This window comes from Nothoprocta perdicaria, unplaced genomic scaffold (genome assembly GCF_003342845.1).
Source record: "Nothoprocta perdicaria isolate Ctin4 unplaced genomic scaffold, notPer1 scaffold_235, whole genome shotgun sequence".
In the NCBI taxonomy this organism is placed as follows: domain Eukaryota; kingdom Metazoa; phylum Chordata; class Aves; order Tinamiformes; family Tinamidae; genus Nothoprocta; species Nothoprocta perdicaria.
The window spans coordinates 206,357-223,916 of NW_020455461.1; positions in this window are offsets into that span (position 1 = coordinate 206,357).

The following is a 17,560-nucleotide window of genomic DNA, read 5'->3' on the forward strand; positions in this document are numbered from 1 at the left end:
TCATGACCTTTTGGATTGTTATGTAGAGTATATGAAAGTGTCTGGTATCTGTAGCTTCTCAAGTGTGTTTCCTTCCCATTTCTGAATGGGAAGCCCCTTTGAGCTATGGGCAGACAGGAGGTGTCGGGAAGTGGCTGCTGCCAGGCCTGGCTTTGCCTTGGGCCGAGGCAGAGGAGACCACGACGCGGCATYGCTCGCCCCATGGCTGTGATGGAGCCGGGGGGTGCTCGCCCTGGGATAGAGCATCACCCCCTGTGTGGGACGCGTGCTTGGCCTGGGGAAAAGAGAGCCAAAGTCAAGTTCTTGGGATACAGAGAGCCTGCGTGTCTGTGCTGCGGTCAGCCAGTGGCTGCAAAAGTAGGGGCTACACAAGCTCGTTTTAGGTGGTTCATTTATTTCTTTTCATGCACCAGGGCATGATTTGGACACCCTCTAAACGTGGGAGGAGGAAGGATGAATAGGAGCCATTTGCCCCCTCTGTTTGGTCATTGATTTAACTTGTTTCCAGTGCAAGGTTTGTTATTTTGGTAGTGGAAATATGGTAAGTATTCTCTTACAGTTTTTTCCCCCTAAAAAAAGAGGTCTTACATAGGATTCAATGGCTTCGGTAAGAGCTGAGAAAGATTTGAAAACAAGCAAGCATCTGTTGGGGAGTCATGAGATTTCAGCACACAATCCTTGAAGGCTTTCTTTCATCTTTCAGTTTCTGCAGTTAGCTGAGAAGCAGGTACAGACCATGTGTCCATAAATTGGTGGACACGGAGTGGCAACAAATGTGCCCTGAATTTTGCTAAAATTAGTGTATTACAATACAAAAAAACCCCACAATCTTGTATGCTAACATTGGAAGTATAGTATTTTATTATTGACAGTGTTCAGCAGTTGAATGTTGAGCTTCTGTAAATCAACATCCCTGGCATGTTGATGCTTATAAATACAGATTGCTTTACTGTTTAATAGAAAAATAAAATCTAGCTTTATGTAGGTTTTTAGGACATCTCTCTTGATACATAACAGATGTTGTGATTTCTGAGAAGTGCTGCAATAGACTTCAGTGTACATTCCTGCTGAAATGTAAATAAATGCTACTTTCCTGTGCGGGAGAAGGATGAAATGTGCCGAGCCATCCTCTTTCATTTTAATACTGTAGAACTGTATTTGAAGTCCAGAGAAAGTCAATGAAGGATCAAGGGCAGATTGACTCCTTGGATCTCCTTCCTTGCTAGTCAATGAGGGAGCAAGGCCAGGCTGATGCCTTGGATCTCATTCCTCACAAGCTTATTTGCAGTGGGATAAGAGAGCAGGATTTTAGATCTGCATAGGGCATTGAAATCTGCACGGTCTTTGGAAGAGTCATAATACTGATTAAAGGAGCTTAAGTCTTATATAACTCTATATGAACTTTGCATTGACATCAGGATAGTTTGTGAAGGTATCTTTCAGTGTCTTTCGGGCACGCAAGCTCGTGAGTGCCTGCACAGAGAGCTTAGACATGGGAGCGAGTTCTGCTTCATCAAACAAAGGCAAGACCCAGTATTTAGGTGCTGAAGAAAATTCAGGCTGGAAATGAGGTGTGGTTTAATATAATGGCCAGGGTAGATAACAGTTGAATACCAACAGATGTGGACAAGTTTTATTATTTCAAGTCATTTAGTAGTCAATGGCAGATGTCTTTCTGAATTTCTTCTTTTAAGAATATCTTTTTTACAAAAGTGTTTCTTCTCTTGTAAGGATATTACAGCTAAAGTGAAGAATTAGGAGCTGAAATATATGATATAAAGAAAAACGGACTAGATTATTTCAGTGTTACAATTATTGTTTTTAGATCCAAGGAAAGATTTTGATAAAGGTTTCCAGTTTTACTTTATCATCCSTAGTATATAGTTGTGCAAGAATTAAATAATGTACTCTGAACTTAGGCCCATACATGTATGTGAGTTGGAGACATGATATCAACTAGCACCTAAAACTTTGAATCCAAATGGATTTCTTCTATGAAAATTAGGCTAGAAGTGCTAGGCTTTCCTTCAGCCCTGAAGATACCTCCTTCYTGTGAACACAGAAAACAGCAGAACCCAACAGGCCTTTATAGAGACCTGTACAYGTGCCAGGGAGTTCTTGTGTTACCGCCCAAGGTAGACAGGACCCATGAGAAGGGCTTTTCTTCTGTTCTTTGTAGGGCAAAGTCATCCATGTCAGATACTGTCTGATACCCTGTGGTCTCTGAATATAGCTGGAAGTAGTGGATGTTTTAACAAGCCCATGCAAGGTCCATCAGCTGAGGAAAGACAATGACTTGGAGTTAGYGTGGCACAGAGGAACTCCAGAAGTCCCAGTTGACCATGTTCAAAGAAATACCATCTTCTTTTGCTGTGAACTTTGATGAAGAAACAAACAAAAAAAAAAAGGAGATAAGTGAAATTGCTTCAGCTTGGTAAACTCTAGTAACTAAAGGCAGAAGTTTGGGTCTTTTTTGGGTTATTTGTTTTCTATTCAATTCTCACTACTTCCTCCTTGGGAACTCTGTCAGCCAGACCTAGACTAGGTTATTGCAAGGTAACTCCATAAACCTAATAATGCCTTTTAAAAATTTCTGTGCGTTCYTTAAGCATCTGCTTGACTGTGAAAATCCAAAAGGGACAGAAATGACTGGGATGCTATGTGGACTCTCACAGTCAAGCACCATTTGTGCGTGTTCTCACGAATTTGAGGGTATTTTAAAAAGCAAACAAACAAAAATAATGAAAGCTTCTAGAATGCACAAAAATATTATAAACTGTGTCAGCACTTCTAGTATGAAGCACAGTTACAATAAAATAAATCTCGCTTTGAATTTACAATTGCTTGAAGTTTGGTCTAGAAGGAATGTTTTCAGCTAAACTTTTCTAAGCAGCACTAGAGGTACAGAAGAAAAGCTTAGTTTATGTAATTAAAAACTGGGCAAATAGACTGGGGCAGCTTGGAAAAAATAAATGGAAGAGGGCTAGAAAGTTGACAGCAAGCRTTAAGGGCTCATTCCCCTAAGGTACAATGTGTTTTGAGTGCTGTTGGAAATGTTTGTCCCAGTACAGAGTGAGCTTTGGTCAGGTTTTCTGAACTTGATTGCAATATTTGCAACACTAAGGTTTGAGTTTCAACCTGTTCCTATGCAGACTAACTCCTGCTACTGTTTCAACGTAAGATTAACTTAAATTTTCCAGGAAGGGAAGGGCAGATGGTCCTAAGGAAGCTGAGYGTTGCGGTTACTGATCTCAAAATGAATGAATTTGGGCACTCTGTGATATCGCTACAGTGACAGAATAGGCCTCCCTGTAGTGCCCAGGGTATGAATGTGGCAATTACTACTTGGGTTTGTGCTCAAAATATCCTTTAACAGAGGGAGGATTTCCCCTGAGGGTTGGCTGGGAGGAATGCAGAGACAAGGAGGTTGGTGGTGAGGTAGCAGAAACAACAGCTGCGTATTTTGTTATTGATCTCAGYACTTAAAAAACACCTAAATAAATTGTGCTATTATAATATAACACCACAATAGGACATTTCATATGAAATCATGCAAAACTGCCTTGAAATTGCATTTTCATTCCAACTAGTAGAACTTGAAGGTGAGGAGAAGGGATGAATGGAAGGGCCATGGAGAGGGAGGCCTGGCGAGCATCTCCTGTTTTTATTTTTGTCTTTTTGCATGTTTATATCTTTGAAACAACACGTGTCTGATATTGTAAAACTTTATGCCTCAGGGCTGATTTCAGGGCCTGGTTTAGATTGACATCTAGCAGGCTGCACGTAGATATCTCAAAGCCAGCAAGGCACTCATGAAAAAGCAATGTTCATCTGTCAAGTTTGCTTCATTTTCCTACTTCCAGAAGTGCTTCCAAGTGTGTGTAAAAATTAATATGTACATATATATATCCTCAAGCCCACTTAATTGCACAGTATTAATATAGATAGCAATAAATACCTTTATGAAAACAAAGCATTGAATGCAGCTATAAGTATCGTACGCTGTGAATAAAATATGATTGCAGTGGAAAACTCATTTACATACTTTTTGTAATGATTTATTTCACATACTAGCTAATCTGCTTTAAGTGCAAGAGTGCCTTTATGCCTTTTATTTACTAATGAATTATTCATCCATTTCTTTGTTTTAAATGTATCATTGTGATTTTATTTGAAAAATTACCATATTAGAAAGAAAGTCCAGTAATTAACTGTAGGAGTAGCAGCACTGGGATGTCCAGTTCTTCTCCCTATCCCAAATCATGCCAGTGCTTAAAATACAGTGTAACTTTCCAGAGAAGGGGCTGGTGCACTTAAAKCTTGTTCCCTGGCTTTTCTGTTCTGGAATGGTTTGGAGGCTCCTGGCTATGGGAGCTCTTTCAGGCTCTTTATTTATTTATTTATTTTTTTTTTTCTGGTTCTCTTAAGCTGTTGTGAAGCTTAAGTTACTGGTTCAYACCATTAAAAATGTTGCAATCAACCCCTTCAGGAGACGCTGCAAGGTCTCAGTATAATAAATTTCTACGCGGCTCACAAAAGGTAATCCTGGTTAAGATGATAGTTCCCCATTTTTTGCTGGTTTGGGATGTGACAGAAAATTAGGGTTTTGTGGTTCTGGTCACCACTAAACTTAGGCTAGAATGGGCATCACTAAAAATGGGACAACAGACTTCAAATAAATAGATTAAACCCTTAACTTGTGATGCCTTTAATTTTAGCTGCCATGTTATCTTCAGTCATTCATTCATCAAACCAAATTTCATTTTTTATCCTTTTTTTTTCCTCTCTATACAGCTGGCTTGGAGCATGGCTGTTGAGATATTTGGCTTTTAAAACATGCASAAGGTACTGCTCTCCAAAATGGGCATTTCTGTTTTCCAGTGCAGAACATGGCTGCTTCATGTGAGGAGGAGAATGAAAATCAATGTTCCGACTTTYGAATGGAGTGTTGTTGGGTTATTTATTATTTAATGATGATGGTGATAAATTCAGAAATGTTTTGAGATGTTCATCTTTTGAAAGCGGTTGCTGCCAGTGCCTCCGACAGGATCACTTGGCAATGTGCAAAYGCACTGCGGTGGCTCTCTTGAAGGGAACGGACCCCTTGTTCCAGCTGAGGCTGTGCCCCAGCATTTGTTTGYTTACAATTCTCTAAGCTTGCATGACAATAGCTGTATTTCTGCACCGCCAAATAGCCCTTTTGCAGTTGCCCTGCAAGCTCACGGGAGGGTTCAGGGCAGTCCTGATGCTATGAGCGGCCAGGGCTCTGCTGGTAACCTGGTGYATGAAGTCAGAGACCTGCTCTGAATCGGGATGGAAACGAGCTTGAGCCGTGGTCCTTGTGCAGCCCCGGCTTGGCACGTGCCCACGTGTTCTGCCTWGGTTAACGCTGTCACTCCCTCGCTTTCGTGCAAACAGATTGATTTATTTTTGTAATTTGYTGCTGTTTGCAGCGTTCAGGTTGATAATAGAAGCTGTAGCAGGAACTTGAAGGAGAAGTGTAAGTAACACGGGTAAAAGGTGGCAATGAATCATGTAYGTCAATACAAGGAGTGAAGTATTTGTTGTTTAGCGGAGACGCATTAAGTCTCTCTCGGTTGCAGCCTCTATTTAGAGCATTTCTCACTGTGCTGAAGAGTAAAGAAGCATAAATAAAGTGCATGTTTTCTGGCACGTAATACTTTGTGTTTTATTTCTCGTTGTGTTTAGAAGGGATGATGATTAGGGTCTATCGTAGTCAATGTTTCTTTTATCCTAGGTTGGAAGGAGGTGGGAGTTATGTTGTGATTTGTGGTGAAGAGAGATGGAGCTAAGCTGCAAAAAATCAGTTCTGAGCTTAGACTTTGACTTCCCCAGTATTTTGAGTGTTTGTGGTCCCCTACAGAATCTAGATTTAGAATAAACACCCCACTTCGAGTGATTATCGTGTTGAAAAACGAGTTCCTTTTGCTCACAAATGAGCCAAGTCCAGTGATATCCGAGTTGGCTGCTTACACAGAGCCTGACAAACAGACCTCTTCTTATTAAAATGTGTGCAGCCCTGTGCTCATTTGTTTGTCRCTTTCGGAAGGCTTTGGACTTGAGGCTTTGCAACGTGGCTTTTGGAAACTTTAAGCAAATAGTGTGCTGTGATGATGATGATTATTATTATTATTTCCCCCTTTTCCTATCCTTTTTGGGAGCATCGCTTTCTGAATGGCTCCTTGCAGTGTTCAGCAGRAGCTGGGTGGAACTGGAGCCCCAGCAGTTGGTTACAGGGCGCTGATTCACTGTCTCAGCTCACGTAAGAGCAGCCTGAAGGCTGCTCTAATTTTTATTAACAGGCTGAAGTTCCTAAGGGATCACAAGTAGCGGGGAAGCCAACAAGAAAACAGCATGTTCAAATCATTCCTCATTTTTGCTTTCAACAGGACTTCAGAGGCGGTAGCTACAGAGAGAGACCTGTAGGGACTTGTGCATCTGTTCCATGACTTCCATAGCTAATAGTTTCTTCCCTTTGGAGCCGCAGAGCTGTTTAAAAGATTTTAACTTGGAGTATCTGTTTTGGTCATTAGTTTTCAATATGTTCAATCCTTGGGTAAACCCATGGAGCCCCTCAATTTCAGCTTTAAAAAACAAGAATCACGTTTGATGTTGAAGTAAAGCACAAGGCTTCCAAGTGTCCTTTCACTCCAAGTCTGCGCTTCCAGACTTGTACCATGCTGCTGTACAAAGCCTTACCTTTACTGTATGACCCCAACTTTCTAGAACATATCATATCACTTAAAAATTCCTCTCTATTTTCACACTATTTTTTCTTATTAGCTCACAACAAGGAAAATACCAGAACATTTATATTGTAGGCCTTTTTCCTCTGTGTGCAAGTGTTCTATGCTTTCCAGAGCTGCTTAATTTTTTTGCCTTCTAAAATCTTAACTTTTGATTGATATAGATCCATTTATTTCTGCCTTTGTCCTAGTGCTCAAGCTTTCGACTGTGCACACTTTCCATGTGAAAAGGTGTCCAAAATAGTTTTTTTACTACCTTCAGTAGTAATGGTGAATCGCTGACCTCTCAGTACCAAGTTTGATGTTAAGGGAGATATGGACCAAAAGCAGATAAGTTCTCATGTTTTCTGGAGTATATTTACCACACACTATGAAAAAGATTTTCATCACTGAGCTCTAGTGCTCGTTTCCTACTATATCTTTCTGTATCTTTCAGCAATTCCGATAAATTTAATACTAGACTGCCTCTCTGCTGTGCAGCAGCAGCACATAAGATATACCTCAAAGAGCTGCAAGTTTCTCAAATGTGATATTTGGGAGTCCTCTAAATGAAGTTACATCTCCTACAGTTTCTTCTGCAGCTGATGTACTAATTATTTATTTCTTCATTTGCATAATGTCTCTGTTGGGATTTTTAAAGGAATTCTTTCTTTCTTCTTTCAGAAAAGCAGCATAAAGGTTTTTAGCCAAGATTTTCCCTTTTTTTTTGATGGATGTGTAAGGCAGCACCTTGCTCAGTGAACCCAAATACCCGAATAGAGCCTCTCGTTGCTCCTACTTCTGCCGTCCTAGCAGAAATAATCAATATTGTATAAAGCTTTTAATTTGGGAGTTCAAGCAATATTATTATTCAAGACTTTGTTTCTCACAGTGGGATAAGTCTTTAATTTATGGTCAGTCCCTTATTCTAACCAAAAGAAATCTCTCAGTATTGCTTCCATCGGGTTGGGCAAGTTACATGCTAGGTTAATTACATTAAAGAATCTTGTACTTTTAAAAATAATAAGATTAGAGTCAGTAACACAGCACATGATAAATAGTTATTTCTGTGTGGATCATACCAGCCATTTGTCGGCTTTATCCATTTGTCATCAAGAGGTACAGCAGTCATGGATGTARAGTCAGTCCATGTGTAAATCCTTTCCCGAAACTAAGCAGCAGAAGCATTTGTTAACRCAGGGGCTCTGGAAAATGCCTCTATTTCCCCTGCAAAGCAAATGCATTTCCATGGACACTCAAGGTAAGCAGTCTTTACCCTGTTTGGGATGCATGGCATATTTATATGAAGAGGAGCAAGTGACTGAAGACTTAAATCAATCTTCTCTTTTTGGAGCATGGCAGTCTTCTACATCGATAGTTTTTGGGRTTTGCTTAGCTTGATATACCTGTCGGGTTATGCTGGACACTCCAAAGCTGACAAGTTTCCCACCAGAATATGACATTACCCACAATCAYTAGACTGGCTCCAGAGTCTGCCTTGAGAGGGAAGGAGGGGGATTGTCCTTACGGATGAACAGCAGTTTGCCGTTCTTGTCAAGGTCTCAGTCCCTCCTCTGTTTTAACCTGACCCTCTTTCATCCTAGCGAACTGCAGCACTACAATAGCTTGTGGAAATAGATACTGAGGGTCATCAGCAGAACAGAAGGTGCCCTAATGTCCACAGCTATAATTAACTCTAGAGGGAATGCACTTTATGCAGCAGTTGGCAGCAGGACAGGGACTTTTCCTCTTGGAGCAGCTCCCTCCTCCTCCCAAATGGCCTTTCCAGTTACAGACTGTTGTGGTTAGAGCCCCTTGTGCTCTTTTATGTTCCATGATCTTGCTTCATCTGTCTTGTACTTTCTTTTTAGTGCAGTTAGGCACTTTCTAGGAGGTTTTTTTCCATGAAGTGGCCAAATACACTACCTTTTTCCCTTATTTTGTTATTTTCATTTTAGACTCTGTGCTAACCTTTTACCAGCTGATTACTGATTTATTATGCAAGCACAGTCAGACACAATGGAGCTGGTAATTGCATCACTAGTAGCCTGTTCTTCCATCCTGAACTGTTTCCATCGTAAGTCCTCAGAGCTATTTAAGCTTGTTCTTCACATGCTGAAACAACTACCTTGTCTTCTAGATGTTGTCTAGAAGCATGTGGGTATGTATACATGTGTATCCATTTTGTTATTGTACCAAATATGACCACACAGATATTAAGTTGATACTGTACTTGCAAGGAATCTAAGAAGAAAGCACTAGATGAGAAGTCAATTTCTTTTTCTGGTTATTTCAGTTGATCTGGTCCCTTTTTATCTGGTGAGATCTGCAAATATTTTTCTTTCTTGAAGTGATTATAAAGTTAAAAAAAAAAAAAGTATTGAGTTTCTTTGCCTTGTCTATGCATTAGCAGAAAGATGCTTTTTTCAAGAACATTTTTAAGGAAGCATCTATTTATATGATTTATATAAAAGTTTTTTTTTCATTTACCTCTTTAATGTGAGAGAYACTGGTAGCATTTTGTGTTGAGTTTACTGCCTTTGTTTAGATTAGGATTAGATTAGAATTACACTGGAGTTAGACTGAATTAGAAGCAGCGTTGAAACCTGTGTTGGGAGCAAACCCCGCTCCTYAGGGTGGGTGTCAGACGTGGCTGGCACAGCCCGGCACGTGGCCGCCATCCTGTGTGCGAAGCTCTTCCCCGCGCACACAAAATGGTGGTCGYGTCCTCTGCCTCGCCCTGGCGCTGAGGGTGCCTCAGCCACTGCAGTTCGCTGGTAGGACTGGCAATACCTGCCTCTCCTGCTGTCTTGTGAGCTCATGGAGCTGGTTTACTCTGATGCCGGCTCAAGGTGGACAGGAAGGATAGTTGTGGAGAGGGGAGCGGAGGGAAGGGAGCCGCAGCRCTCAGCGGTGGCGCTTCGGCCTCTCGTGTGGCTGCCCCCAAACCGCGTACCTGTGGTTGTGTAAAACGGTCTATCCCCTAGCTGCTGTGGTAGCTCTTCCCATGCCGTGGGGCTGGCCCTTGCCTCACGCTGCTGTAGCCCGAAGTTGGTCCTTGCCAGCTCAAGGAGGCCCCMGGACAGCGCGTACATGGCTCCAGAGCATGGACAGCGCGCCTGYCAGCGAAGCCAAGCTGCAGCAGCAGGTAGCTCAGCCTCGCTCCTGGGCACAACCGCCTCTCCTAGGACTTGAGCTCAGGAGATGCTGCCCTACTTGGAAAGGGCCCATCTTTTCCAGAAGAGATCTCTCATGCCTGTGAAGTCTTCACTTATCCACTTGTCCGCATCCCCCAGTCTCGAGCTCCCCAGCCTCACGTCTGGTTTGCAACACGGCATTTGGATGGGTGCGGGCAATATTTCTGAACAAACTGCTGTGCTTCAGAAGAGACTGTCTTGGGCCAGATTTCTTCACAGGGAATCTTAGGACCACTTTCTGTGTGCCTGAATTACGGAGAATTCCCCTGGGCTTCAGCAGCAGTTCTTGCTTGTGTAAGGAATGCTGAATAAGGCCTCCAGTTTACAAGACTAATTACCCTATACTTCGATTTGTAGTATATTAAATACTAATACTGCATTTCTACTGGAAGAAGCCATCTAAAGGCAATGTTAGTTTAATTAATTTCTTTACAAATTAAAGCTCGTGTCTGTTTCCTCTTTTTCTTGCTATATTTCTCTACTTTTACAAAACCTAATTCTGTTTCCCAAATGGCGTGAAAAAGATGAGGCATCAAGGACAAGTCTGTGCATTATAGTACAGCACTTTGCCCATCTGCATTTTTCATTCCCAAATGTTACCCGTCGCTGCAAGTGGCTGTTGTCACAGAGGTGTGCCTTGCCTCTTTTATATAGTGATTCTCCCAGTAGACTTTTACTCTTGGTTTTCCCAGAAGGTTTCAGTGTCTTTCCCAGCATCACTGGCAATTAAAACATCTCCCAGAAGGACCAGTTTGACTTCCAGCTGTGTTCTGCAAGTTGCTTAATTACATAGGAACTTTACCCATGCAGAGAGTGGCTTATATTTCAGTGGAATTGCTTAAATGGCTTTGTTTTTTGCTTCAGCTTTAAGTCAAAGAGGAGTCCTATAGCACCTACAGCACAAATCCTAGCTTTATTTCAGAAATCCAGGGGACATCCAAGAGGAATAAAGAGCCCATCTAGGTGGCCCCACCAGCAACATAGTGATCTTTAGGTCAGTGGAACTGTAATGTCCAGCAAATGTCCCTGAGGCCACTTTTCTTTTAGCAGTTCTTCCAGCTRCTCACTGGAGGAAACTGTTCCTGGACCCTGTACATGTGCCTGTTATGATAAATCTTAAATACATGTGGGTGCATATGTATATACAATGCACATATGCATATGTGCCCTCCCTTTTACATAAGAAATATCTTTGTTTTGGTTTTACCTGTTTGAGTAGATGTGTTATTGTGAGGAAAAAATGTTTTTACAGCTTTTGTAAACTTGTCTTTTAGAATTACTTTATGGGTTATTTATTTTGCTGGTARGCGGATGTTTTATTTTTCTGTTTTTCATCCTTATTTCCAGGTTAAATGAAACATTGTCCAAGAAATCTTGCAGAGTAATCTGGAGTGAGCATTGGGAAAGTGGACCCATGGGTGCCGTTTCATGGGGAAAAGCGTATAAGCTGAGGAAGTTAGTGATCCTTGTGCAAAACACATCCCAGAATGAGCTCTCTTCCAAATAGTTATTTTGCTCTTTTCCTCTCTAACGATGAAATACTAAAAGAAAGAAAAACCCTCAATTTCCCAACTCATTGCCTTTTCCTTTTCTACTGCTCCTCGTAGCCCCTCTCCAGATGTCATAAATCTTAATAGCTTTAMATTTGAGCTAACTATACATTTTTACAGGTAACTATCCATTTTAAAAGTAAACCTAAAAAGCTTCATGACTGCAGAATGGATTTTGTTCCTGCACACCCCCACATCTTCACCACACACAAGTCACAGGCAGCTGAGTTTCATTGGTGATGGACACTTCTTTCAGACCGTGTTTAGTTCAGATATAACCTTAGGGACATTTTCTATATGTCTTACTTCTGGAGAACTCCCTAGGGCTTCAGCAGCTTGCCTTCATAACACATTTTGAACAGATTTTAGCAGAAAAAAAGCAGGATTTTTGTACAGAGAAGCCTGCAACAATTGGGTATCACAAGCCTGGGTGAGGGCCATGAAGGGGCTGTGCTGCCGAAGGGAGGTGCTGGTTTGTGCCTGGGGAACCCTGCAGCCCCGCASCATTTCCCCGGTCACTTGCTCCTGCCATTCAGTTTATTCTTACAGCTGGTGTTAAAACAACACTGCTCAATCCAGCCACTCACTTGTATATTCAACTTGTTTTATGACAATTTGTTGTCAAAGTGCTTTGAAGGACAATTAAAGCTACTATTTATGGCATTTAAGAAACATAAAAAATAGATTCATTTTCTTCAGTGAATTTATGCTAGACCTAATTCCTAAACTTGCAGGTATTTCCTGGAGGGATGCTCTGGCAGTCATTTTGCAGGGAAGAAGGCACCTGGAGCTGCCTCATCTTCCAGAGCAGCTACATTTTGGGTTTTGTTCTCAAGTTCCATAAGGAAAACCAGTCCTTTTTAATGTCCTTGCCTTAGCAGGGTGTCTGAATGTTGATTTGTCTCCCTTCCTGGATGGAAGGGTCACCTGAGAGTCTCAGGTCAGTAAGAGGTGTCACCGGTTTGATCTATGTGGGATACTCACCTTCCTGGAAAACGCTGCTTTGGACTGGGAAATCATGCCTTATTACTGTAGCAGGCAGAAGTYGGGTACTTGAACAAGGGCCTCCAGCATCCTTGGTGATAGAGTTTGTGTAATGTGAATGATTGCATGTATCTCTGCCTGTCTTTCTCACTTAAAAAAAAAAAAAATCAGCCAAAACATCATTCAAATGGAAATATCTCCATAAAACATGTCGAGTTTAATGAAGTAGCATATTTTTAACAGACTGTGCAGATCAGCCTCAGTGCAAAAAGTGACAGGGAAGAGGAATCACAGAAGCAAAGTGGTAAACAGACTACAGTCAAGTTAACACTGAATATAGATTTATTTTTTCCCCAAGCCAATAATGGATGCGGTAATTATTTTGAAACAACTCATACTTTGTTAATTCTGTTCTTGGTAAATGGCTTGGGGATTTGAATGTGCCGCGTTTAAATCGCAGGGCTGAATTTTCCATTGCACAAACGCAGAGAGACGTGCGTGCATTGAAAACCTGGAGAAGGCCGGTGAGTGGGACCCCATCCTGTGTTAATGGAGATCCGGCTGCGCTCCCGTGCGATGGGAGAAGCGAGGCCTGAGGAGGGGGCGCAGTCAAAGCGCTCTCATTGACATGAGATAGAGGACAGAATTCAGCTAAAGCACCAGGCTCCGTTTCCACCAGTGCTCTGCTCTCCTCTTGGCTTGTTCTGCCTCTCCAGCTCTTGCTGCAAGAGGAAAGGCCACGGAGACTTTGTTGCTGGAGTCTGCTAGTGTTGGTGTGCACGCACCGGGAAACAGGCTCCTTCCATTGGCTCCGTCGTGCTCGGATTCGCTGTGGAGAGCGCGGGGGGCTTTGGGGGTTGCTTTTAAGTGGTGGAAATGGATGTGGTTTGCAGCCCTTCTGCAGAAGGGACAAAGGGCGACAGATGCCCTAACAACATTCCCATAGTATTGATCTTTTATAAGAGTCTTGCATCTGCTGTGGAGTTGGTGTTTTATCTTCTGCTCTAATCTACTCAAACCATCTTATGGATGATGCGCCATAAGTTAAATTAAAAATAAGACTTAAATTAAAAAATTAATAAGCTTAGTTCTGGGTTTTTTTTTTTTTTTTTAACACGTGGGACAAACTTCTAAGAAACAGCATTCAAATTCAGGCGATTGGTATCGACCGGGACTTCAGCAATGAARTCTGTCTCTGTGTTGTAAAATGCATGCATGGAAAAAGAGGAAACCTTTTGCAATCTGGTCCTCCTAGCTTCTAGAGAACCCATATCWACGCATATTTTAGGCCTTAACTCTTAAAATGAATTTGCACTGCAAGTTGATGTTGTGGGAAGGGCCAGCAGCAGCAGAGCAGGCTGCAGCACTGTCCCCTGCTGCTGCACTCCCGAGTTCAGCAGGGGAGCTGACGTTTTGCTTTGAATGCTGGAACTCCGTGAAACTCGGTATGAGACTTTAGTCTCTTTAAACTCCACGTATCCCCCTCCTTTTCCCTGCTCATTTACCTTTTGGTGCAGTGGGCTATCCTGCTCCTTGCTCCGAGGCCAGGCAGGACGAGTGCTGTGTGTGAGTTCCCCTCTGTGTGAGCCTGTAGGCTCTCGACTGTTGGCTCGCTGTTCCTATCCGCTGTGCCTGCCTTCRTCTTGGGACTCCTTCATTTTCCTGCCAGAAATGCTGCTGCTGACGCCCCTTTGAAATGGTTAGAAACCTGCGAGAAGAGTGTAAGAAACAGCAAACCACGAATCTTGCTGCCGCTTTCAGCTTGATTCTGCCGCGCTCGCTGTTCTCATTTCCCTGCCCATCACTTTGCCTGTTTCACTGGCATAATTTCCAAGGTGTTCTTTTTCTGGCTCCTGATTTTCTCAAGTACTTGTTAAAACAACACCCTGAATGTATAAATCACCTAAATGTGGTCATGTGTGGGTTTGGTGGTCTCTAGTGGACACCTAGTGAGCCCTTTCAGGCCCTCTGCTATGATAAAAATGTCATTAAACTCTGTCCTGCAGGACAGTRAGGGCCATACCTTGGTGGCATTTGCACTGGTATAAATCCAGAATTATTTTATTGATATTAGTTTAGTAGCTCGGATTTAGACTTAACTCTGTGTTCCGACAGAATCAGGACATGACTCTGTAGATGGTATAGCAAGACTAAGGGGAATTTAATGAACAGTCAGTTTTCTCTTGTGGGACCGCTCTGACCATATTTGCTTTACACAGTGAGAAAATGACAATATGCAGTGTTCCTTCAGGCCATGCTTAGCAGATTCTGCCTCAGGAAATACATTCCTGGCTTGCTCGTTTTGTAAGGTCCTGCTTTTAGCACATTCATGTTGCTCCTGTTGTTCCACCTTACGTTCAGGTTGAGCTGTGAGGAGTATCTTGAGTAGTATTTGCCCTCCTTCCTGAGAAATGGTGCTCGCTATGACTGTAGAGCAGCATTTGAGCTCTCTAGTTGCTCTTGTGATGAAATTTATTTCAATACTTATCCCTTGAAATATTTATCAGGCTGTCTGTGAGCTCCTGCAGGCTGCCTCCTCACAGCTCGCAGAATATGCTCTGTGCATAGCCAGTAAAACAGCAAAGTCTGGAAAACCTGCTCAGATTTGGATGAAACTGAATAGTGGCAATGAACGAGGGAGAGGGTCATTAAAACCTCGCCAAGGTTTCCAGCAACTTTCCCTCCCTGCCGAAGGAGCTGCTTAGCTGCAGGTCCCTGTGCGTGGAGCAGGGTTGTGGCAGGAGCGGGATGCGGAGCCCTCCTCGGCGTTCCCTGGAGCCTTGGGCTGTCTCGGTGCTCCTTGGCCTGATCCTTGCAGAAGGGGCCACGGTTGAGGCAGGCACAAGGGGAGAGGGGAGTTCCTGGGAGGTACTGTTGGATATAGGAGTGGATTAACAGGATGGTTAACTTTAAAGCTAAATAGTGCATAACCTAAAGCAGGAGCAGTCCGTCTTTTTAGCCAGGCAACTGTCTGTTTTTCTGCAAATAGAGTTCTGTGGCTTTGGCCTTGCATACGGTCATCTCCATGTGTAACTCCTGGGTTAGGTCTTGGTGCACAGGTTCTTTGGAGGCTCCAGGAGAGCGAGCTAGGGAGAGTATGTGCGACAGGAGGTTTTGAGCCCACAGAATGTGGGAACTATATGCATATTCTTGGGCTCCATCTACAGGCAAATCCATGCTATGCCCAAGCCTGGATGGGTTTGCTTGGGCGCCATGCGCTCAGCTCGCGGTGCCGGCCTGTCGTCGCAGCACGCTCACGTTAAGCGATGCTCAGCGGGCCCGTTCCCTGTTCTGCAGCGTAGCTGTTGGTCTCGAGCATCGTGCTGCGTCTTCATGACACTCATGGTGCTGCCACGGGCATGTTCCAGGCTGGCTCCGCTATCCACCTGCTGGTGCACGCAGGAATGTCCCATCTTGGCTGGCTTGCACGGCGGGTGGTGGGAGCTCTGAAAGCCGCGTTTCAGGGGCTGCGATGGTTCCTCACGTGGCCGAGGAGCGATCCCCAGCATGAGGAGGGGCGAGCGCCGCCGTCCCAAAGCCCCCGCGGAGCATCCGGGCAGCGCAGGGAGGGCAGGAGGAGAGAGGGGCCGCTCCAGGGCGGGGGGAGACCACCTCATCAGCCCCACCGTCTGCTGGGCATCTGCCTCGTCTGAGCTGATGCTGAATTGCTATTCTGGGACTTCCAAAGATTATAATCTTCTTTTTCTTTCTTTTTTTTCCCGCCCTGTCTCCCCCTGTCCTCTTCATCTTGCTTTACCTCCTGCTGTCCAAGCAAGAGGTCTAACTTTGCCCTGGTGGCTTAAATTGGGAAAGGATTAAGCTGAGTGACATGACCCTGGATCTGAACCTTTGGGAGAAGAGTCAACTTCCATTGCTAGTACTTTATCTGAATGCTGGAAATATTTTCACTTTGACTATTTTTGTTGTTTTTTTAATTGTGTCAGTGTTGTTTAGCCCCTGTAAATTGTGTGTTTCATATAGACAGTGCGGGGAACTTGTTTTGCATTGATCAGCAGCAAGCAGTATGTGGATGGTGCCTGAAGAGGAAAAAAACTCAAATGGATGCAGACATAATCAGAGCTATTGTTCTGCTCCGAGTGAATATTAACAGCAGTGGTTCATGAGAAACTGTAGCTCAGTGCATTAACTTACTGGAAAAAATCATCTTCCTTGGCAAATCCGTGCACGTTGCTGTCACAGAGAGAAGCAATATTAACAAGCTTTTAGTAGTGTGTGTGCATGCAGGTGCGTGCATAAAAGTGTTTTATGACCAAAAGAATATACTCCTGAAAGGGTTCCAGATTTTAATTTGATTCTCCCATTTGCTTTCTCTTCTTTGAGTTGAACAGGTTTTATCTTTATCTCTGTTCATTTTTATCTACATGCATAGTCTATACACATATTAATATGTATCCACATGCATTTAGCTAATTGTGCTTTGCTAATCACAGCGTTGTCAGAAGCTATTATGCCAAGACTGCAGGTCTAGATTCACGCTTAGATTATTTTCCTTTGTTCTCATGGATGTGATCCTGGGAACTGCCATTGGCATCAGTGGCAGTGCACCTCAGGGACGGAGTGGAGCTGGAGCGTGCAGCAGAGCACAGTGAAATGTGCTCCCTACATGGAACTGAGACTGCCTGAAATAGCAGCTGCAAAAGCAGGAATTCACAGATTGCAGGTTCATTTCATAATAGCAAACAAAAAGTATGTACAGTTATTGAAAGCCAACATCAAAATGGCTTAGATCATTCCACAAAAAAAAAAAAAAAAAAAAAAAAAGGGTAACTGGTAATGGGTAACTTGCATTTGGCTGCAGGGATGCACCTCTCTCCAGAAGTTTCTCAGGAACAGCGACTGTTGTGCACTGTCCTTTAAGCCATGTGTTCCTGTTGAACTGAGGTTTGAATCAACATGGAATTTGGCTTCTCAGCCGCTGTCTGGGCAGCCAGTAGTTTTTGTCATGCCAGATTGCATCTCTATTAAGAACTGAATAAAAATATAGTGACACATTCTGGAAAGGACCAGCTCTGTTGCCCTCACTGAAATCAAAACTTAAATATTTCATACCTCAGTTATAGTT